This window comes from Puma concolor, chromosome C2, assembly GCF_028749965.1.
Source record: "Puma concolor isolate L17-30 chromosome C2, mPumCon1.1.hap2, whole genome shotgun sequence".
Classification (NCBI taxonomy): Eukaryota; Metazoa; Chordata; class Mammalia; order Carnivora; family Felidae; genus Puma; species Puma concolor.
Genome location: NC_141675.1, coordinates 49,713,818 through 49,739,067, shown reverse-complemented (window position 1 = coordinate 49,739,067; position 25,250 = coordinate 49,713,818). Strand labels below are relative to the sequence as shown.

Here is a 25,250-nt window from a genome sequence, read left to right as displayed (position 1 = left end):
TTTAAGCCCAAAGCAATGTCACATGCCTTCCAGGCACTGGTGAGTTTGGGGTGTGTGTGTGTGTGTGTGTGTGTGTGTGTGTGAAATGTGCTCATTCTAAGGAAACTCAGATGATTCCTTAATATTGGCTGGTGAATGCATGATTCTACTAGAAGTTATTCTGTCATGGGGGATGAAATGAGCAGGGTCAGTGCACCTAACAGAGCTGCCACATTTGGCAAAAGTGAATGCTGCCTCTGCCACTCCAGGTCTTTTTGTTTGTTTGTTTGTTTGTTTGTTTGTTTGTTTTTTCTTAAGCCAGAAGATTATACAAACACTTAAGAATATAAGAATTTTCATACCATCTGACAGCCTAATACTTCCAGTTCACAGCAGTGAGATGACAATGCCATAGGACAGAAAAATAGGTTTTAAAACAGAATGAAGCTTTTTACAGTTCTCTATCAGGTGTTAAGCTGTTATTTCCTTTTGTTTAAAGATAAAGATTCATGGCCCAAACTATGAAACATTAAAGGTCTACAGACAGTGCTTTGTTGTGTGGGATTCTCACTTTTTGTTTTACACCAAAAAAATGTCTATAAGTAAATGCTGAAAACAATTCTCTTCAAATAAGTCGGTATCTGTGCAATGTGATAGCTATCCACCTTTGAGAAAAGTAGGCAAATGCTGTATTAGTTTGCGAATGTATGAAAATACAGAGGCCCCGGGTGGTTCTGTGCCATGTGGTAGATCTGCATAGAGGTAACCTTGGGATTTCACTATTACTTGAATGAGCTGGGTGAGTGAGTGAAACTCTGTGGGGTTTTATTCTAGCACCTATTTTTATTATGATTCTAGCTTGAATTAACTAGAATGAAAAAAATGAACGAGTGGACAAAATAGAATAATTATAGAACCAAGGGAAGTTCTTATGAAGAATTTCCATGATTTAGTTTCATGGATGTTAGCAATTGTTGAATGGCAAAAAGGGCTTCATGGCCAAATAAGTTTGGGAAAAGCTGAGCTTAATAAAGCTGAACAGATTTCTTTACTGAAAGACTGCTCAGAATTTTTTATATGATAATGTACATTTTGAATCTCTAAGAAAGGGATATATATGTATACATATCTTTACATACATAGATAACAGATACAGATATGTGTGTATATGTTTTTTCAAATATACATTTTATATGGATAAATATATATACATACAAATATATACAACACAATACAAATACATACATATACATACATATATATGTATATATATATATATATATACACATACACACATACATACACTTTTTATAATGAATAGCACCTGAAGAAAGTTGTGTACCCCACATCTGGCACCAAGTTGAAGCATTAGCTGGCTGTGTGATTTTATTTGAGTCACTTAGCCTCTCTGGACCTTGTTTCCTTCCTCTGCTAAATTAAGGGAGTGAACTAAATGACCTTTCAGGTCTTTTGAAGTTCTAAGAACTAAGTCTCCATTTTATGGAAAGATATCATTAACCTTGTAGACAGCAACCACAAAATGTGTACTAAATATCATCAGCTTTTCTTGATGATACATCATGGATCTATAAAACATGTATTTATCTAAACCCTTCTTTTAGCTGTGAATCAGCAGTTTACAAGAACAAATGCTTACTGAGCTTACTTCTTCTACTACTTGGCTCCAAACAACTGGTACACATTAACTGGTGTTTCTTAGTTCTTATTTCCAGTGTTTGGGGTAAGCCTGTGTCAAGAAGTCCATTTTGTTTTCGGCTGCCACCACAAAGCAGCTATCTTATAAATTCAAACACCTGAGGTCCCGGGGACCTACCCTTAGTCATCTTGAAATCAGTTCTCTTTGGACCCCTAGGCCATTCAATATCATACCCAGAGGCATTTTCCTAAGTGGACTGATACCTTTGGCAGGTCTCTCCAAATAATTTGCCTTCCTAGGAATATCTGGTTCTAGGGCACAGACCAAACAGTATCATTCCCTTTGGGGTCTGAGGATAGGATGGCATCTGGATTTATCTAGGCTTGGGCAGTGTGGACCACTACCTCAGTGGCTCATATTACAATGTAAAGATCCCTGTTTGGACACCATAACATTACCTTTTGGGGTGATAAATGTTTTATTGTTATTCTACTGGTGCAGCCACAAGATGGCATTCTTTTTGTATATTTTCCCCTTTTGCTTAACCATTTCCTAGGACAGAAGTTATTTTTGAGGCACGGAAATAACTAATCTAGATGAAACAAATGGGTATTTTCTTGCCAATATCAACCAAAATGGATGGATGGGCTGTTTTAGTTGAGAGGAAAATTATCCATAAAGCATAATGTTTTAGATTATTTACAGAAATTGCCTCAAAAATGAAGCTCAGAAGAATCTCATAACAAAAACCTCAACTTTTTAAAGAATAGGCAAGAGTTGAAAATGATTCTCCATAATACTGTATGTCTGATGAAACATAACATTTGTAAGAAAAATGGCATGAATAAAACAATGGTATTGATTCACCTCTTTTGGAAAAACATGTATATATTTATGATTTGAAGAGTACCAGTTTGTTGTAGACCAAGGAGCATGGATGTTTAGCAGATGACTGTGATATTGATCCAAACATTCTGCCTCTTTCTAAATGGGAGCCAAGAATATGGTCTAGTTTATAACTTCTGGTTCCATTTTTTTTTTTTTTTTTTTAATATTCACTCCCACTCATCCCCTAAGGAAACAACAGTACATATAATCAAAAGGAAATATTTCTTCTTCTGTTCTTTGTTGGGTCAACTCATGATAATTAGAAGAGAATTGCCAGTTGTATTTTGAAAAAGGAAAATTATATTAATAAAACGCTTTCGTCCTGCATTGCCCACACACTGATTAAATTGTCTGGGCCAATTTGTGGGGTAATCATGACTTTCTAACTTCTCAGAATAGCTTGCGTATGTTCCCCTTTGTCCCAGAACAATACCCTAATCTGCTGGCATGTGGGCTTGTTGTTTCATCAGCAAGGCATGCTTGGATTCTCATAGGATTGAATACAATGATTCCCTTCCTGGGAGTACCGGACCCCCAAAAGTTTTCTGATCTGAGTGGCATGGCTCCTTGGAACCAATCCATTATTCTTTGTCCCTTTGTAATGTTCAGCCATTTGCAGTTGTTTACTCTTCTCAATATATCTCTCTTGATTTGTATATGAAACAGCTCGTTTGGGCCTTCTTCTTAGCTTATAAATCGAATAGGAAGGAGTAATTGAATAGAAAGGACTAAGGTAGGTATGGGAATAAGCTGCAAGAGAGCCTGGAGGCAGAGCTCATTTGTGGTAAAACTGTTAAGTAGTTGAAAGGAGGAAGAAGAGGGAGAGGAGGGGTTTTTGAAATTCCTTTCTAGAATTTCCTCCTGCCACTTCCTCCAAATTTTAAGACACACACACACACACACACAAACACACACACGTGCGCATGCACATTCACACACACACTCCAATCCTTGCTCTCTCTTTTTGCTGCTCCATGGCCTCTCCTGAGTCCTCTTTTTATCCTCTATGGACAATCAATCCTTCTTAAGGTTTTAGGTTTTTCTCTGTAATATCCACTGATAGTAATGAAAGGTATGCTCTATTATTTGCATCTTCTACAGAACTTAAAATCAGAGCCTTTAAGGACTCTGCAGAAGTAGATAAAAAGGGGTATAATAAAATTACTAGTGTTGGTATCAGTATTTGTGATAAGAGACCCAGATTTGATGACACAATGGATCACCATTAAAAGTAAATCATTGCTAGGGTGCCTGGGTGGCTCAGTCCATTAAGTGTTCGACTCTTGGGATTGAGTCCACGTCGGGATCCTGAGCATGGAGCCTGCTTGGAATTCTCTCTCTCCCCTTCCCCTGCTCATACTCCCACGAGCTGCGCACACGCTCTCTTTCTCTTAAAATAAGTAAATAAACATTAAAAAAATAAATCCTCACATATTGAAGAAACAATCACCTGAATTTGCTGCAATAAATTTTATCTAGAATACTGCTTTCTGTTAATACTGTCAATACTGCTTTCTGATCTGGAAATAGCAGGTAGATAATTTTATTAGGTAAAATAAAATTTCCACTTTCCACCTAAATAAAAATTTCCATTTTCCTGTTCTCCAATATTACATATATGCAAATACTTTTTAACTTGAAAACTCCCTTTGGTAATATCACACTGCCTTCAAAAGAAGCATCTTATTTTAAGGGTATTAAGATGAGTGTTTTGAAGAGTTCCCAATTAGTGATAAACCATTGTGACTATTCACACCCTTAACTGTCTTCCAAGACTGACTTATGGCTTTGATCTTTACCTTGTTGATTAAGTATGTTTGGTAAGATTTTATGTTACATCTGACCAAACTGGCTGTTTCGTTATCCAAATACGTTAATTCAGGTTCCCACAACAACATGGGGAAGCAGCCCTCTGTGGCATCCCTCTGTCATTGCTGTGTGCTGTTTGCAGAGAACAGGTGGTGCCTATGTTCCTCCTATGATCAGTGTTTCTCCCACGGCCACGGTCCAAAGGACACGGTGCCTTTCTCCGCAGAGAGGCTGGAAAGGGTCCAGGAACAGGCAAATTCAAGATCTGGGATTAGGGAGATTTCCTTAGAAGGTGGGCTAAAAATGAGGTCTAGAAAGACCAGGGCTACCAGGTGATAGGAAGGAGTCTGTAACAGTTGCCTGGTGGTGAGATGTTTGTGTATGAAATTCCTGAGTGGAGAACAGGGCAGCTGTGCCTTGAAAACATAAGAGTCACTTTAAGACAGGTTAGAGACAGACTTAGCCTCCATCTCCAGGCTATTTGCTGATGACCCTCTGTGAGTTACGGTACCGTTTGGATAGATGTTATAGCTGTTCTCTTTAGGAGTTAGTCACCTTAAATTAAAAGTAGAGACTATGTGAACAATTTAAGACTATGTAGCATAAGGTAAGAATTTAGACCCTAGAATTTAAGACTCCACACTCATTCCAGATAGGAATATTATTTTTCTAGTTGAGAAACATGGCCTTTTGGCAGGCAAAGCCAGTGCTCATGAGCTGATAAAAATGGTCCCAGTGCGTGCTTAGTTGCCACCCCAGGTGACATGACATGAACAGCTGTTGCAAAATCTCAGACCTTGATTCCTGCCAGACCACAGGCTACTGAGCCCAGAAAACAAAACCATGACTCATAGTGAACATTCATGGCCCCTGAGGTGGATACAGTCACACACTCACACACACACATATACACACACACACACAGAGTGCTGCAGGAACTTGGACTCTGTTACCTGGCTGTCCATGTCTTTGTAAGGACGCAACCCTCACCCGTTCCTGACAGAATCCAAAGACCTTTGTGGAACCGCTCCCTACTTCCCAACACTGTGAAAAGGAGTGTGTGTTTCCAAAGGAAAGTGCAGGCTCTAAAAGGATCTGTTTGTGGCGAATGGGTGGCTCAGTTAAGATTAAGCATCTGACTCTTGATTTCAGCTCAGGTCGTGATCTCACTGTTGGGAGTTTGAGCCCTGCATTGGACTCTGCGCGGACAGCGTGGAGCCTGCTTGGAATTCTCTGTCTCCCTCTCTCTCTGCCCCTCCCCTACTTATGCTGTCTCAGTCTCTCTCAAAATAAATAAATAAACTTAAAGGAAAAAAAGGACTGTTTAACTTCCTTTTAGTTCCTCTTTGCCGAGTTCTCCTGGGACTCTATGTTTGGGGAAGATACAAGTTTTGAGTCTGAATCTTTCCTTTAGAGTAAGTCAGGCAATCTTGGGGGTCTTTGTGATCCCTGTGGTCGGGTGGCAGTCTTCAGGATGCTATGGCCATCATCAGAAAAGTGGGTCCATTGCAACTCTATGATTCTCTGATTTGGGACTTGGGCAAATAAAGACCTAACTTCTGGATCTAAGACTAGTATCCTGAAAATTTTAAAAATTTGGAAGTCAGTGACAAATGGTGGAAAATGACACAAACGATTCCACGTCAGCGTGAACTTCCCAGGCCCAGGCAGTTACCACAGCCAAGAGAAGCAGGCCACACACAGCCTGGCTGGTTGGGTGGATAGGAAGTGGCAAGGACTGTGGCAAGCTACTGGGACCAGGTCTTGTCTAAAGAAAAGGGGGAATTTGAAGCTCGGCACTAGCTGACTGTTGCCACATGAAGAGATGAGCTTATGGGTGCCAGCTCGTCTGGTTTCTTTCAGGAGAAGCCAGAGATCCAATGTAGTAAATGACACCCCTGAGGTTTAAATATTGGGCACTAATTCAAGTTGTAAAAAAGACAAAAAAAAATCAAATTGCTTTGTGGTTCAAATAAGACCAGTGCAGATAAGCTATGAGTTACCAAATATTTTTAAGTTTATTTATTTATTTTGAGAGAGAGCAAGCATGAGAGGGGGGAAGGGCAGAGAGAGAGGAGAATCCCAAGCAGGCTCCAAGGCTGTCAGCAAAGACTTGATACAAGGTTTGATCCCACAAACTGCAAGATCATGACCTGAGCAAAAATCAAGAGTTGGACACTTAAATGATTGAGCCACCCATTTTTTGACCCATTTTTTGTACAGGAAGACATTACAATATCAAAATTTTGATTGATAATCGCTTACATGGAATTTTCTAAAACTGCACTTACTTTAATATAAAATTTTGTTTTTAATTGCTTACCTTTCTGCCTAGAACATAACAGATCTTGAATAAATATTTGTAAAACGAATGATTAGAATACAATTGGTACTTCTTGTAGATACTGCCTGTTGGTTCTGTTTCCTGCATTCCAGTGTGAGAAATGTGTCCTAGGATATGGAGTAACATGGTTATTCAGTTGGTAGGTAATGGAGCTGGTGGCACAGCATCTTTAGGCTACACTGTACTACTTGGAGCTATCCACCAAATTCAACTCACAAAAGATTCCAGTAGGAGTCTGGCTGTAGCTCCCATCACTTGGGCTCAGTTCCCAGCCTCCCTGTCTCCTTACTCCAGTTTCCCCATATATTTATTTAAAATTTTTTAATGTTTATTTATTTTTAAGAGAGAGAGAGAGATTCAGAGCATGAGAGGGGGAGAGGCAGGGAGAGAGGGAAACAGAATCCAAAGCAGGCTCCAGGCTCTGAGCTGTCAGCACAGAGCCTGATGCAGGGCTTGAACTCAAGAGCCACCAGATCATGACCTGAGCCAAAGTTGGACACTTAACCTACTGAACCGCATAGTCACCCCTCCCCATACATTTATGAAGCATGTACTGTCTTCCAGTCGGGGAGATGAAAAAAGTAAAGAGACACCTTATAATCCAACATGGAAAGTGAATCAGAGGTGCAGGGGTAGAATCTGGGGTCCTAGACATATGAAGCTTATGCCTCTGAGTTACATATTTTATCTTTTTCCCTTTCCAAAGATTCCTCCAGACAATACCCTTGTTTTGATTATCTATTGGTACATAAACTTAGCAGTGTAAAACAATAAACCCTAACTTGTTATCATTACCTCTCTTGGTTTTGTGAGCTGACTGGACAGAGTTGCTTAAGATCTCTTGCCTGTTGCAACCAGACAATGAGTGCATCTAGAGTTCTCCCTTTCTCTCTCTGTTTTTTCCTCTCTGTAATGACTCCTTCTAAAGGACTTTTCATTTCTCCTGGCCTTCTGACTGTCTTCCCCAAACAAACATATTGGTGCAGTTCTATGGAAAGTCCTTTCCCACGTGCTAAGATTAAGGAGCGCCATGAAAAACCAAACTGTTTCACAGCAGAGGCTCTGAGGACAGCAGAATCTATGAGTGATTGTCTTAGAAGCTAGAGGTCTGGAAGAGTCCTGGGCTTACCTAATCCCACAAGTGGGTAACATGTGTTATGTAAATCATTGACACATAGACTATTTGAAGCCAGAATAAAAATGGCAAAACTTCCTGGAGCATCAATTAACTCAAACACTTGAGAAGAAAAAATAAATTAATTCACAGGACTTTTAAGATATCAGTTTTATATTAAAGTCAATAACCTGAATTTTAAATAATAAAACCAATACTCAGGGAAAGGTGCACTTGTGTGGGGACCCTTGTGAAATTCTCAGTGTGCACGTTCAGTTTCCTCTTCTACAACATTTGGCATTCTTTCTGGAAGAGTTGAGGCATCACGAGCTCTCCCATGTTACCGTTGAAAATCAAGATAAGAGTGTTTGTTCTTAGTGGAGGATTTGAGCTTAGGTCTTACTGATTCTAAGAGGTGCTTTATTCTTCAAAATTCTGTGTCTTTCAGGACATTGGAGCAGGAAAACCTTAGCTGCTTCTGCTGTGGAGTCGTGATTATCCAGGCCCAACGGTAGGTCCTACACATCCTGGCCTCTGTTAATTCCTTCCTCCTGCTGGACTCAGCATTTTTACTTATGGGTAGTACTAGATGGTAGTCCTAGACTGTGGTATCTACTGTTTATGGTGTTGTTTGCTTGTTGGCTATATTTATCATGCCTTCTTTTCTATCTACTTCCTCATACAGCAAAGGAATTTTCCTTTCGGGGGGGTTCTTCCTGATTTTATGTGCTCTTGGATGTACCGTCAAGCACATGCTCCCACTCTGCCCCTCTCCCTATCAACTCCCATCCCCTTCCTTGACCACAGATCAAAACATATAAACTAAACAGAGCCAAATCAGGAAACCACACATGTTAATTTCTTTCACTACTGTAACAAATTAGCACAAACCTAGTGGCTTAAAACAACAAAACTTTATTCTTTCACAGTTCTAGAGGCCAGAGTCCAAAATTGGTATTGGCACAGCTGGTTCCATCTGGAGGTGCTAAGAGAGAATCTGCTTCTTGCCTTTTCCACCTTCTAAACCTGTATTCCTTGTCTCGTGGCTCCTTCCATCTTCACAGCACAGCAATCCAATCTCTGCTTCCATAATCACAGTTCTCAGTTCCTTCTCTCAGACTCTGATTCTTTCTGCCCCTTTCTTCTGAAGATCCTTGTGATAGTATTGGGCTCACCTGGATAATCCAGGATAATCCCCCCATTGCAAGGTTTCTTAATTTAATCACATTTGCAATGTCCCTTTTGCCTCATAAAGTAACATATTCACAGGCTACAGAGATTAGAATGTGAACATCTTGGGGGGGGGGGCATTTTTTGTATACCATTCTCCTGGGAAAGTAGTTCATCCAAAGGTGGACATGTGACCTAAACAGGAAAATTAAATCTTTCCCTGGGATTATTATTAGGATGGGAGGAGAAGTTATTTTTCCTAGGAGTGGCTAATCTTGAAGAAAATTATGGTGGTGCTGCCGGCAACTCTGTTTCCAGTTACTGGGCAAAGCTCATCTGTAGCAGGAGGGAATAAAGCCAAATGATTGAGAGCTGTAGCCAAGAACATGGAAGCAAAAGGCAGTGGTGATAATATTTGAGCACCTGTATCCAGCTACACTTGAAACCAGACCTTCTTGTGATTTCCCAGGCTTACAAACCAATAAGATCTCTTTTTGCTTTGAGCTGAATTTATATACTAATGACTCCGTATTTTTCTTAAACCATGAGAAGGAAAGGGATGTGGGAGCCAACTCAATTATTTGTCTGTTCTTTTTCAGGGATATGATAACTGTTTGAATATAAATGAAGTTGAAGCTGTCAAAATAAGTCTTTATAAACATGATTAAGTTTTGTTTTCTTATGTCTGTGCTCTACCAAACTACAACAGGGAATTAGAAGCTAACTATATTAAAAAATATGAATGTGACTGTAACTGGAATGTTACTGAAATAATACATTCCTTGACTTTTTGCCACTGTTTTCTCATTTCCAAAAGGAAAACAAAAGAACATTTCTCTTTTATGGGAAACCAATTCTTATAGGCTCTCTTGTCTAGAGAAAGGCAGGTGCATTGTGTTAGTAACTTTTTGTCATTCAGGCCTGAAAATGTTTGTTCAGTAAGGTTAGATCCATTAAGAGATTATCATTGGCTTGTCCTGAGAGGATGTAGTTACAGAAATAGTTAAAGATGTAGTTGAAGAACGAGTGGTCCAACTCAAAGGGAGGGTATAGAATGGTGGATTACAGTGGCCACATTCTTTCAGGATGTGAAGATTCTTTCCTTCCCCTTCAGTCTGGGTTGGCCTTATGGTTTTTTCTGACAAGCAGAATATGGAGGAAGTGGTGCCTTGCTAGTGTCACCTCCAGCTCCTTAGAGGACAGCTTCTCTTACTTTTCCTTGAACCACTGCCTCTTAGGATCCAGACACCATGGAATAAGCATTGACTAGATCACTAAGTGATAAGAGGCCACACAGAGAGACTGTGGAGGAAGAGACATTGGGACTTGCTAGCTCCAGTGGTACAGAGAGATGAAAGCAGTTGCACGAATGGTTTTCAGTTGCAAATATTGTTGCAACAAAGATGAGACTTTCCCCATTGAGGTGCGCCCAAAATGAAGAACCATGGGAGATATTTGGTTGTATTTTAAGCTCTTAATTTAAGCTCTTGGGGTTATTTGTTATGCTGCAAAAGATCATGGAAACAGGTACGGCTGCCTAAGATTGGAAATAAGGGATTGGCAGTGGGTACCATGGTGGCTGAGACTTGCACGATACACTTTTCTTCAATGCATCCTGTAAGTGGAGAATGCTGCGTGGTTATCAGGAAAGTGAGCATCAAGTGCCAGCCAGCAGGAGCCATGGAGAAGGAAGGCTTCCATGGCCACATTTGGCACAGAAGGTGGAGGATTGGGACAGGTTGGGCCTTTGGCAAAGTTTTCTAACAGAACATGTTTCTTCACCTTTCCTCCTTCCTGGCTGTCTGGAAGATGTCATGAGAAGAGCTCTAGCAGTCGTCATAAACCATGAGACAATTTTGCGCATGAAAATTATGCACTAAAAATGGCAGAACAGAATGTTGGAAGGATCCTAAGAATTAGATGACTTTGTGGAGCTGCTGTACCTGGAGTCCTGATTTCCAGATTTCTTTCACTTGATGGAATAACCGTTATTTCCTTAAGCCCCATTAGGTCTCATTTACATTGACTGAAGGCATTTTCTCACTGATATACTACACAAAATGACTAAAGTTATGTTTCCCCCAGACCTTAGTAAATTATGAAATGAACCATATCTAACATGATTTATAAAAGTAAAGAAATATAATGTTTCCCCTACCTTTGCTTCACAAAGCAGATCTTTTAGTAACAGGTCTTTAGAAAATAGTAGCATTAGAGCCCATGGAGACATTATAGCCAACCAGGTTTCCCTTATACACTGAAGACATTGTGAAAAAAGCTCGAGATTTAAGTGGATGTAAACTTGGGTGTGAGTCCTAGCTCTTTCTCCTCAGGCAGGTGAGTTACTCTCCCGGAACTTCATATCCCTTATGTGAAAAATGGACGTAAGACACCTGAGTGTCTGGGATGATATAATGAAGTACCTCAAGAAATACAACTTACACTCCTTGACACATAGAGAGTCCTCAATAAATGACAATGTTACAGATTGTGCCCAGTAGAGAAAAAGGGAAATTATAGAGAAAAGAAAAAAGTAAAAGTAGAGAGACAGTAGATGGCACAGAGGAAAGAAGGCTCAGATGTGATGATAATGATTTTCAAAGCTCTGTTTTCTGCAGACCTTCATTTTCCCAAGGAGCAGAGATATTATCTATAGCAGGGAGATACTATAGTTAGCAGGTTATTAAACCAGCTATTAACCCAAACACCCAGCTCTATGCTCAGGATTTGAAAACAGAACAAAACCTCAAATCTGGGCAGTTGTAAAGAAAAGAAGCCAGTATGAATGAAGAATTCACTTTCAGTTATTTCTTCAGCAAATATTGATGACTTCCAGTGTTCCAAGTGTTGAGGATATAGTGGAGAACAAGACAGACCAAGCTCCTGTGCTTGGGAGCTTTCATTATAGTGGTACAGGACAGGCAATACATATGTAAACTAAAGCACATACTGTCAGGTACTGAGGGATACGTTGATGAAAGAACAAGCAAGTGAAGAGAGAGAGGGATAATTGTAGGAGAGATGATTTTTAAAATAGGCTTCTGAGGTCCAAAATTGTACCTAAAGAATATAAATTAAATATGTAAAGATTAAAATTTGCTTGGTTATTGTATCTTCAAACCATCATGGGTTTTGTCTGAGGGTCATAGAAAGAGATGCTGATCATTTTCTTCTTTATAGAAAGATTTCACAAAACAGTTCCTAAATATACTTACTCAGTATCCTTAAACTAGTCATACAATCTCTCCAAGCCTCAGTTTTCTTAACTGTAAACATTAAAGCCATAATATCCACTTCACAACGTTTGTGGGAAACCAAGTGAAAACATTAAGGTTTATGAAATGTCTGGCACACTTTCAAAGCTCAAGGAATATTCATTCCTTTCTCTTTTCTTGGAGTAGGATTTAACAAAAAGAAAGTGATCCAAACTAAAGCAAGACATCATTTGTGGAAAGACAAGAATTCTTGATTGTTGGGGTGATGACTTTGAAATTGAGCTTCTGATGGTGTTTGTGGATTACTGAGATATTTGGGGAGAGGAAGCCCATGTGTGTCCTTTAATAAGAATGAAGACAATGGGTTGGGTACAGTCATTCCTTCGCATTTTTTTCTAGTTCTGTGGTTCTGAACTTGGTTTCTGCCCTTTCTTTTTCAGGCTAGAAGTCAAAGTTTCCTAGATGTGAGTTCACTAACTTGTGCGGGAGCGCCTACATTACAATCATCTGAGAACTTGTTATAAATATAGATCCCTTGGTCCCAGCTCAAGATTCTTCCCCCCAGCTCTAGACATTTTGATTCGGCCATTCAGGAGTCGGGACTGAGTGATACTGAGTGATATTTGATACTGAGACAGAATTGTATCAAATTCCATTTTAGGTTGTTCATTTACTTATAATAAAAAATGGCTCTTCTCCTTTGAGTCTCCTGTGTAATTTTGCTTATCATTTGCCCTCAATTTGTAAAAGGAAAATAAAAATCTATAGCAGTATTTCCCTAACACGACCTAACATTTTCCTTACATAACTTTCTATATCCATTTCAATCTAGTTACTAGTGAATTAAAGAATCTCAACAACAAATTTAAATTTTCACTTCCATCTTCAAGTGGATTGTGCACAAACCAGGGGGTACTTTCCTAACCCCTTTCTTTTATAAATTTTAGCTTAGAAAATAATGAAACCATTACATTTAGCTAGATATCTAAAATTGTTATTTATTTATTTATTTATTTATTTATTTATTTATTTAAAGTTTATTTACTTGAGAAAGAGAGAGACAGCATGCGTGAGAGAGAGAGCAGGGAAGCAGAGGGAGAGAGAGAATCCCAAGTATGTTCCACACTGTCGAGACCGACATGGGACTCGATCTCACAAACTGTAAGATCATGACCTGAGCTGAAATCAAGAGTCCAACACTTAATCAACTAAACCACCCAGGTGCCCCTAAAATTCATATTTAAAGATCCTAAAAAAACAAACTTACCAGTAACTGCTATTGGTACAACTTGGTAAATAACTGAAAAAAAAAATTAGATCTGTATCTCACAATGTATAGTGGTGTAAATTCCAAATAGATCAACTATTTAAATGTAAGAAAATAAAACCATACAATTACTAAAAGAATACATGGGAAGGTAGGAGAAACTGGCCGCGTAGGAGGATGCTGGGCTCACCGTGTCCTGCTGATTGCTTAGATTCCACCCACATCTGCCTAATTTACCCCGATAACCACCAGAAGACTAGCAGAATGGACTCACTGGAGCCAAGCGTAGATGAGAGGCCCACAGAAGAGGGTAGGAAGGGCGGAGAGGCGGTGTGCACTACAGGGACTGGCGGGAGGGACCCGGGGCAGTGGAGGGGCAGCCAGCCCACCCAGCAAGGCAGAGCCCCTGAGTCTGGCCATAAAAGCGGAGGGGCCTCACGGAGTGTGTTCTGACAGCCAGTGGGACTTAACATCTGGAATGTTATAAGTCAACAGCTCTGCTTGGAGAGCAGGAGGGAGAGTTGTTGAGCCTCGGAGGACAGAGCTCAGCTTGGCGGGAACAAAGGCATGGAAAGCACTGTCTCCCTCACCCATCCCCCAGCCAAAATCCCAAAGGGAGCCAGTTCCCCTCACGTAACTTGCTTGCACCGTGCAAACACCCAACGCTGTGCTTCTGTGGATCCATCCCTCCATCGGGTCTGCCTCCCTCCTGGTGCTGCAGGGCCCCTCCCAAAGCAGACCACTGAAGACAAAGCCAGCTGAGCCTGCCCCTCCCGCCCCTGTGCACCTTCCGGATCCACCCCGGCTAATATGCCAGATCCCATAGAAGCAGTACCACAAGACTGGCAGTGTGCAAGTAGCCCAGACAGAGGCCACACCACTTCACAGTGAGTCCTGCCCCTGGGAGAGGGGAAGATAAGGTACACACCAGTCTGACTGTGGCCCCAGCGGTGGGCTGGGGGCAGACATCAGGTCTGACTGTGGCCCTGCCCACCAACGCAAGTTACTCCAGACAGAACAGAGGAAGAGCTCTGCAGTTCCCCGCCACTCCAGGGACTATCCAAAATGACGAAACAGAAGAATTCTCCTCAAAAGAAACTCCAGGAAGTAGCGACAGCTAACAAACTGATCAAAAACGATTTAAGCGATGTAACAGAAAATGAATTTAAAATAATAGTCATAAAATTAATCCCTGGGCTTGAAAAAAGTATAGAGGACAGCAGGGAATCTATTACTACAGAGATCAAGGGACTAAGAAACAGTCAGGAGGAGATAAAAATGCTATAAATGAGCTGCAAAATAAAATGGAGGCGACCACAGCTCAGATTGAAGAGGCAGAGGAGAGAATAGGTGAATTAGAAGATAAATTATGGAATAAGAAGAAGCTGAGAAAAAGAGAGATAAAAAAGTCCAGGAGTATGAGGGGAGACTTAGAGAACTAAGTGACATAATTAAACGAAATAATGTACACATAATTGGGATTCCAGAGGAGGAAGAGAGAGGAAAAGGTGCTGAAGATGTACTGGAAGAAATCATAGCTGAGAACTTCCCTGATCTGGGGAAGGAAAAAAGCATTGAAATCCAAGAGGCACAGAGAACTCCCTTCAGATGTAACTTGAATCGATCTTCTGCATGACATATCATAGTGAAACTGGCAAAATACAAGGATAAAGAGAGAATTCTGAAAGCAGCTAGGGATAAACATGCTCTAACATATAAAGGGAGACCAATAAGACTTGTGATGGATCTGTCTACTGAAACTTGGCAGGCCAGAAAGGAATGGCAGGAAATCTTCAATGTGATGAACAGAAAAAATATGCTGCTGAGAATCCTTTATCCAGCAAGTCTGTCATGTAGAATACAAGGAGAGATAAAGGTCTTCCCAAACAAAAACTGAAGGAATTCATCACCACTAAACCAACCCTACAAGAGATCCTAAAGGGGATCCTGTGAGACAAAGTACCAGAGACATCAATGCAAGCATGAAACCTACAGACATCACAATGACTCTAAACCCGTATCTTTCAATAATAACACAATGTCAATGGGCTAAATGCTCCAACCAAGACATAGGGTATCAAAATGGATAAAAAACCAAGACCCATCTATTTGCTGTCTACAAGAGACTCATTTTAGACCTGAGGACACCTTCAGATTGAAAGTGAGGGGTTGGAGAGCTACCTATCATGCTACTGCAAGTCAAAAGAAAGCTGGAGTAGCCATACTTATATCAGACAAACTAGACTTTAAATTAAAGGCTGTAACAAGAGATGAAGAAGGGCATTATATAATAATTACAGGGTCTATCCATCAGGAAGAGCTAACAATTTTAAATGTCTATGTGCCAAATACAGGAGCCCACAAATATCTAAAACAATTAATCACAAACATAAACAACCTTATTGATAATAATGTGGCAATTGCAGGGGACTTTAATACTCCACTTACAACAATGGATAGATCATCTAGACACAGGATCAATAAAGAAACAAGGGCCCTGAATGATACACTGGATCAGATAGACTTGATAGATATATTTAGAACTCTGTATCCCAAAGCAACAGAATATACTTTCTTCTCAAGTGCACATGGAACCTTCTCCAAGATAGATCACATACTGGGTCACAAAACAGCCCTTCATAAGTATACAAGAATTGAGATCATACCATGCACACTTTCAGACCACAATGTGATGAAGCTTGAAATCAACCACAAGAAAAAGTCTGGAAAACCTCTAAAAGCATGGAGGTTAAAGAACACCCTACTAAAGAATGAATGGGTCAAGCAGACAATTAGAGAAGAAATTTAAAAATATATGGAAACAAATGAAAATGAAAATACAACTATCCAAACGCTTTGGGATGCAGCAAAGGCAGTCCTGAGAGGAAAATACATTGCAATCCAGGCCTATCTCAAGAAACAAGAAAAATCCCAAATACAAAATCTAATAGTACACCTAAAGGAAATAGAAGCAAAACAACAAAGGCAGCCTAAACCCAGCAGAAGAAGAGAAATAATAAAGATCAGAGCAGAAATAAACAATGTAAAATCTAAAAACACTGTAGAGCAGATCAACGAAACCAAGAGTTGGTTTTTTAAAAAAATAAACAAAATGGATAAACCTCTAGCCAGGCTTCTCAATAAGAAAAGGGAGATGACCCAAATAGATAAAATCATGAATGAAAACGGAATTATTACAACCAATCCCTCAGAAATACAAGCAATTATCAGGGAGTACTATGAAAAATTATATGCCAACAAACTGGACAACCTGGAAGAAATGGACAAATTTCTAAACACCCACACACTTCCAAAACTCAAACAGGAGGAAATAGAAAGCTTGAACAGACCCATAACCAGCGAAGAAATTGAATCAGTTATCAAAAATCTCGCAACGAATAAGAGTCCAGGACCAGATGGCTTCCCTGGGGACTTCTACCAGACATTTAAAGCAGAGATAATTCCTATCCTTCTCAAGCTACTCCAAAAAATAGAAAGGGAAGGAAAACTTCCAGACTCATTCTATGAAGCCAGCATTACTTTGATTCCTAAACCAGACAGAGACCCAGTAAAAAAAGAGAACTACAGGCCAATATCCCTGATGAATATGGATGCAAAAATTCTCAATAAGATACCAGCAAATCGAATTCAACTGCATATAAAAAGAATTATTCACCATGATCAAGTGGGATTCATTCCTGGGCTGCAGGGCTGGTTCAACAGTCGCAAATCAATCAATGTGATACATCACATTAATAAAAGAAAAGATAAGAACCATATGACACTGTCAATTGATGCATAAAAAGCATTTGACAAAATTCAGCATCCTTTCTTAATAAAAACCCTCGAGAAAGTCAGGGTAGAAGGAACATACTTAACATCATAAAAGCCATTTATGAAAAGCCCACAGCTAATATCATCCTCAATGGGGAAAAACTGAGAGCGTTCCCCCTGAGATCAGGAACACGAAGGGATGTCCACTCTCACCGCTGTTGTTTAACATAGTGTTGCAAGTGCTAGCATCAGCAATCAGACAACAAAAGGAAATCAAAGGCATCAAAATTGGCAAAGAAAAAGTCAAGCTTTCACTTTTTGCAGATGACATGATATTATACATGGAAAACCCGACAGACACCACCAAAAGTCTGCTAGAACTGATACGTGAATCCAGCAAAGTCGCAGGATACAAAATCAACGTACAGAAATCAGTTGCATTCTTATATACTAACAATGAAGCAACAGAATTACAAATAAAGAAACTGATCCCATTCACAATTGCACCAAGAAGCATAAAATACCTAGGAATAAATCTAACCAAAGATGTAAAAGATCTGTATGCTGAAAACTATAGAAAGCTTATGAAGGAAATTGAACAAGATATAAAGAAATGGAAAAACATTCCATGCTCATGGAATGGAAGAATAAATATTGTTAAAATGTCAATACTACCCAAAGCTACCTACACATTCAATGCAATCCCAATCAAAACTGCACCAGCATTCTTCTCGAAGCTAGAACAAGCAATCCTAAAATTTGTATGGAACCACAAAAGGCCCCAAAGAGCCAAAGTAATTTTGAAGAAGAAGACCAAAGCAGGAGGCATCACAATCCCAGACTTTAGCCTCTACTACAAAGCTGTAATCATCGGGACAGCATGGTATTGGCACAAAAACAGACACATAGACCAATGGAATAGAACAGAAACCCCAGAACTAGACCCACAAATGTATGGCCAACTAATCTTTGACAAAGCAGGAAAGAATATCCAATGGAAAAAAGACAGTCTCTTTAACAAATGGTGCTGGGAGAACTGGACAGCAACATGCAGAAGGATGAAACTAGACCACTTTCTTACACCATTCACAAAAACAAACTCAAAATGGATAAAGGACCTGAATTTGATACAGGAAACCATCAAAACCCTAGAGGAGAAAGCAGGAAAAAACCTCTCTGACCTCAGCCGCAGCAATTTCTTACCTGACACATCCCCAAAGGCAAGGGAAATAAAAGCAAAAATGAAGTATTGGGACCTCATGAAGATAAAAAGCTTCTGCACTGCAGAAGAAACAATCAACAAAACTAAAAGGCAACCAACGGAATGGGAAAAGATGTTTGCAAATGACCTATCAGACAAAGGGCTAGTATCCAAAATCTATAAAGAACTGACCAAACTCCACACCCGAAAAACAAATAATCCAGTGAAGAAATGGGCAGAAAACATGAATAGATGCTTCTCTAAAGAAGACATCCAGATGGCCAACAGGCACATGAAAAGATGCTCAATGTCACTCCTCATCAGGGAAATACAAATCAAAACCACACTCAGATATCACCTCACGCCAGTCAGAGTGGCTAAAATGAACAAAACAGGAGATTATAGATGCTGGAAAGGATGTGGAGAAACGGGAACCCTCTTGCACTATTGGTGGGAATGCAAACTGGTGCAGCTGCTCTGGAAAACAGTGTGGAGGTTCCTCAAAAAATTAAAAATAGACCTACCCTATGACCCAGCAGTAGCACTGCTAGGAATTTACCCAAGGGATACAGGAGTACTGATGCAAAGGGGCACTTGTACCCCAATGTTTATAGCAGCACTTTCAACAATAGCTAAATTATGGAAAGATGCTAAATGTCCATCAACTGATGAATGGATAAAGAAATTGTGGTTTATATACACAATGGAATACTATGTGGCAATGAGAAAAAATGAAATATGGCCCTTTGTAGCAACATGGATGGAACTGGAGAGTGTTATGATAAGTGAAATAAGTCATACAGGGAAGAACAGATTCTATATGTTTTCACTCCTATGTGGATCCTGAGAAACTTAACAGAAGAGGCAGGGGAAGAAAAAAAATGGTTAGAGAGGGAGGGAGCCAAAACATAAGAGACTCCTAAAAACTGAGAACAAACTGAAGGTTTATGGGGGGTGGGAGGGAGGTGTGGGTGGGTGATGGATATTGAGGAGGGCACCTGTTGGGATGAGCACTGGGTGTTGTATGGAAACCAATTTGACATTAAATTGCATAATAAAAAAAAAAAAAAGAAAAATGCCATTCCATTAAAAAAAAAAAAAAGAATACATGGATAGATTTCTTTATCTGATCTGAGTAAGGAAGGTCTTTCCAGGGCTCAAATTTCAGATGTCATAAAAGATTAGGTAAAAGCCCAAAATTCTGCATGGCAATAAAAGTGCCACCAGAAATATGTTAAAAGACAAACAATAAACTGGGAAAAAGATCTCCAGCTCATATTACAAATGAAAATTAATATCCTTAATATAGAGTTCCTTTAAATGAAAAGGTATGTATACTTTTTAAAAATTGGCAGATACAGAAAGGATACAGAAAAGATACAGAAAAAAGAAATGTAAATGGTCTCTAAAACTTATGATGTTCAAAGTTCCTCATGATAAAAAAGTTAACACTATATTAAGATACCATTTCTCACCTAGGGATTGGTAGAATCTAACTTTGCCTTCAGGCACATTCATCTGTTGCTAGTGGGAATGTAAATCGGTATAACTCCTGTGGAGAGCAATTTGACACTAACAATCAAAGTTACAACTGCATCTACCCTTTGACTGGGCAAGTCCACTTCTGGGTATTTCTCCTACAGTATCTCTTCCTTTGTGCACGATGATGTGTGTTTGAGGGTTTTTTATTTCAGCTTTGTCTGTTGAAATGGTCCAAATGTCCAACAAAGGAGGATTAGCTAAATATTTCATGTACATTCAAACAATGGAATACTTTACCACTGTAAACATGTGGATGCCATTCACAGATATGGAACGCCTCCAAGATGTGTGGTTTCACACGGGAAGAAAGGCGTAGGGCAACCTGTTAGGCTAACTTCTGTGTAGCAAGGGCAGGAGGAGAGTGCATACCCATATTAATTTTTATTTGAGTCAAAAATCTTTGTTGTAAGTAAATTAATAAGATAGTTGAAGAGGAGGGAAGCGGGTTGGATTCAAGGACGAGTGGACACTTTTGTTTTGCCATCACCATGTGGTTAATAACTTTATCTGAAAGAAAATATCTGATAATATTTTGTTTTTTTTTTTAAGTTTGTTTTTCTTTTAGTGATCTCTATACCCAATGTGCGTATAGAGTCGCAGGCTCCACCAACTGAGCCAGCCAGGCACCCCTGACGATAGTTTTTAACATAGGTTTTACCAGTGAAGCAGGAGACTGTATTCCTTTTCCTACAGTTTTGTTTTACACACCAGAAGACTGTATCACCTAAGATGTAAAATTTAAAGGCCTCTGTGGAAAACCAAGAATGAGCAGATCCCATGTGGATAATTAGTGTTTTAAATAAAAATAATATTTTGACCAGAGGAATGTGAAGGAAATTATAGACCATCCCACGCCAAACACAAGAGGAAAACTCCCTACGAAGGTGGTGTAAAAAACAGATTGCAGGGGCCTCCACATAATTTTTCCAGAATGAGAGTGGACTAGCCATGAACCATGTGTGTTTAAAGATTTTTTTTTCCATGAAAGTGAGAAATCCATCTAGTGAAATGTTATTTTAAATACACTAAAAACCATGAAGAAAAGGTGTTATTAGTCCTCAACTGTGTGTTTTGGCTGCAAATAACAAAAGAACCTTTTCCTAGTGCCATAATCAGAAGGAAGCGGGCCTCTCGTGTGGGTTCAGAGACTTAATAAAGTCACAAAATTGCTTCTAAAGCCCCAGACATAAGCATGCATGTTCAAGGAGGATGAAAAGGAGGAACTGCTTTTATAAGAAACAAAAAAGAATACACAGTAACTTTGCCTAAACTCCCTAGCATACTTTTCTCCCACCTCTCATTGGCCCAACTGTGTCACATGGCCATTCCTAAGTGCAAGGGGCAGGGATGGGAGAATGAGAATATAGTTTTGCCAGTTTCTGCAGCAGGAACAGGAAGTGGAAAGTGTTAGGAAGGCAGCCCACAATGTATGCCGTACTGTAATTGGTGATGGGCACATCTTCAAGTGCCTCTGCTGCATATGGTCCGTGGGGGGGGCGGTTATTAGATCCCCAGCTGGAGGCTTATTTGAGGCTGATTTCTCCCGTATTAAAGGAGGACGCAACAAGAGATTTCTTTACATTTCCTGGGCCTCTACCCTTTAGGAACTGCCCACCTGTTTTCTGCAGCTGTAAAAGTGTAGTGCCCTTTAATACAACACTATTCAGGGCACCTGGGTGTCTCAGTCGGTTAAGTGACCGACTTCAGCTCAGGTCATGATCTCATGGCTGGTGGGTTCGGACTGCGTTGGGCTCTGTGCTGACAGCTTGGAGCCTGGAGCCTGCTTCCGATTCTGTGTCTCCCTCTCTCTCTGACCCTTCCCTGCTCACTCTGTCTGTCTCTCTCTCTCTCTGTCTCTCAAAAATAAAATAAAACTTAAAAAATATAACACTATCCTACCCCTGTTCTATTATTATATTATTATTATATGTTTAACTTTAAAAATGGCTATTAGCGAGCACTTCAATAACCTTTGAGAAAATCTGTTCACTGGATATTCTAACAGAGTGACACTTTCTTTAAGAAATTGCCTGATGGTAAGTCCGTCTGGCTTGAGTTCCTTTGATTATTTCAGTACCTTTGGGAGCTTGGAAGGCATTCCTCATCCCTTGAATATTAAAGATTTGTGTATGACCTTTCTGCCCAATCAAATAATTAGTGTAAGCCAAGTCTTGTAAAGTGAAAGCAAATACTCTTAACCAGGAAATACAATTTTAATAAGGTGTTTGTCTGCCATTACCCCCAAAGCATGCCTTCTCTCCAACAGGTTTATACTGTGCTAAAGAACAATTTAGATAATTCTCTCATTAAAACCCAATGTTGATAATTTTTAGATGATTACCTTCTTCAAGAAATACATTGTACTTAACATTGCAAAGCCATTCAGCAAATTGGTATTTATAATAATTTGGTGCAGGTGGCATTTCAATGTCACTAATTGCTGTGATGGATTGTCATGTTTGGTGATTCCTTGCTAAAGTTCCTTCTAGCTCCATCAAATGTCCTGTGATTCCATGGGTGATCTTATTTATTTAATTTCAATTTTTTTTAAAGATTTTATTTTTAAGTAATCTCTACAATCAGTGTGGGGCTTGCACTCACAACCCTGAGGTCAAGAGTCCCACTCTCCACTGAGGAAGCCAACCAGGCGTCTCACAGCATTCATATTTAAAAAAATAAGCTACAGTTGACTGAAAGTCTGAACTTGCTATTTCTTTTGATCTCAAATCCAGGTATGTAAGTTTGATCTTAGGGTGAGAAAGTGGCCCACCCAAAATATTTATTCCACCTAATTCTCAATATCCCCTCAAGAGGAGACAGATTTTTTTTTTAAGTCATCAATAGGGAATCCTTTGAATGTAGATTGCCGTGGAGGGGGTAATACCTAATATTGATGGGAAATAAGTCTTGCTCCTCCTGGTGTTGGAGTAGAAATTAGATTAGTAAAAGAGATTAACAGAAAGGTGGAAAGTAGTCTTGCTGGAGGTGGATATTCTTCACTCACTAAAATATGCATTTCTTATGGGAAGGACAATCATCCATCCTAGAATTCACAAAGTCTGTCTACTCAATTACTCATCTGGCAATGTTTATTGAGCAACTGCTTTATAAAAGACACTGATACAAAAAGAACCTTCTTTTCGTATCTATTCTCCTCATATTGGGGATGAGAATATGGAGGGCAGAGAGGCAATGTTTTACAATGTTTTTAGAGCCAGAGAAATCCATAATTTAATAACATTTACAAAGATGTCTCAAACCTGAAGCAGACACAGATGGAACTGAGTGTGTGAGGTAGCCTCACACCCAGCAGCCCAGCTGCTCTCCTCTCTCTCTGAAGTCTCTCCAGGTTGCAACGTGAACATTTTTGCTGAAGGGATGAAATGAGCCCCCTCACTGAATGGCATCCCTTCTGAAGAGTCGCCACTCATATAGCTCAGCTGTTTGACATCAAGACCCCTTACATTCACTTAGTGGCCTGGTCAAGGTTGTTGACATCCAACCTCCAGGATTTTTGCAATACTTGTGATGTCCCAGAGAGGTGAATGGGGCAGAGGTGAGAGACCTCCTGTCTGGCACCAGGGTTGCAAATTGAAATGTTTACAAGAGCATATGCCAGCAAAGTACTTATGTGAACTGACACAGTGGGGAAGAGGGGAACTGTGCTGCACATGCTCCATCGAAAGGAGATAGCTCTTCAACTCCAGTTCCCTTCTGCCCAGATGTTCTCATTTTTCAAGAAAAGCCAGAAATCCAGGGCGCCTGGGTAGCTCAGTTGGTTCAGCGTCCAACTCTTGATTTCAGCTTAGGTCATGATCTCATGGTCATAAGATCAAGCCCCTAAGTCAGGCTCTGAGCTGAGAGCATGGATCCTGCTTGGGATTCTCTCTCTCCCTCTTTCTCTCTCTGCCCCTCCCCCACTCATGCTCTCTAAATAAATAAATAAACAAACATACATTAAAAAAGAGAAGCCAGGGGGAGGAGCCAAGATGGCTCAACAGCATGGAAATGTTTTGGATGTCTCGCGTCCATGAAATATAGCCAGACCAACACTAAACCATCCTACACACCTAGAAAACTGACTGGAGGATTAACACAGCAATATGAACAACCTGAACCACAGAATTCAGCAGGTACGCAGCACAGAGAAGTGAACTTGGGGAGCGAGAAGGCGCAGGAAGGGAGGTGCTTTTGTGAGAGGAGTAGAGGACGGAGACTGGGGGGAGAATACGGGGAAAGCACCCCTCCCCCAAAGCAGCTGGAGAGAAAGTGGAAAATTGGAAACCGCCGCAGGGACTAAACTAAAAAGGGAGAAAGGAGAAAGGAGAGGGTTTAAATTCCAGTAAGACTATAAACAAGGGGAGTGCAGAGTCTGCAACTCCACAGCCCGATACCTGGTGGTGCTCTGGTGGAAAGGGCGAATCCCCAGGAACAGAGTGCGGTCCGGGAGGTTCTCACGCCACACGGGGAAGAGCGGTTCTACTGCTGAAAGGACATTTGGTAGAGACTGTTGAAGCCATCTGGTCCCAGCAGACCCCACAAACTGGCCACATTCGCTGGTGCTGGAACAAGGTTAAGGGTGAAGCCTGGTGCCGGGTGTGTTGTGATTTTCTATAATCCCTGAAACGCTGCTGCTACACTGTCTCGTGAACATTTTCTGGGATGTGCTGGCACCTGGCCGCAGCCTCGGGGCACCGGCAGCAGCAGGGTCCAGCTAGCGTTCCTGGGTGCGGCCGACATTCGGCCATTGCTCATTCGGCCACTGCTTGGTGAGACCCTCCCGCAGAGGGGCAGAACGGGTCAAAGCGGCAGTCCTTCAGAAGTAAGGGGCCGGGGAAGGCAGCCACATCTGAGACAAAATTCGGGAGAGATACTGCCTGGGGCCTCGTCAGGGAGAGTGAAAAAGGCAGGGAGTGGCCGAGAGCTGAAGACAGAGGATGCCTGCGCGATTGCTGATCCCGAAAAACAGACTGGGTAACTGAGTATCGCCATTTTTACCGCTCCCGCGCATGCGCAAACGCACCTTCGAAACCCACAACAATCCACCTCAGTAGGATAGCAGCGCCATCTAGTGGAAAGCGGAGCCATTACACTGAGCCTCACCCAACTGGGCCAACCTCGCTCTTCGAGAACACAAGTCTCACTGCTGGCTTAGTTTATGGACTATAAAGTGCAATTCAATTTTCTTTCTTTTCCTTTTTTTCTCTTTTACACTTCTTTTTCTTGAATACAGAAAGAGAAAAAATTCATTTTTATTTTCAATTTTTATTAAAATTTTTTCTTTATTTTT

The 25,250-nt window shown here is 40.5% G+C and overlaps 2 long non-coding RNA genes across 2 annotated transcripts in view; one reads left to right on the top strand and one right to left on the bottom strand.

Moving 5' to 3' along the window:
* Window positions 1-24,825, bottom strand: part of LOC147577244 (uncharacterized) — a 72,402-nt gene extending 47,577 nt beyond the window's left edge. Inside the window, exon 1 of the long non-coding RNA XR_015240071.1 lies at window positions 24,355-24,825. This is a non-coding gene — a long non-coding RNA (uncharacterized LOC147577244). The remainder of the gene's footprint in view (window positions 1-24,354) is intronic.
* LOC147577245 (uncharacterized) lies at window positions 8,238-12,880 on the top strand. Its single transcript, XR_015240070.1, has 2 exons — window positions 8,238-8,302; window positions 12,617-12,880. It is a non-coding gene; the product is annotated as an uncharacterized LOC147577245 (long non-coding RNA).
* Window positions 24,826-25,250: the final 425 nt, after the last annotated feature.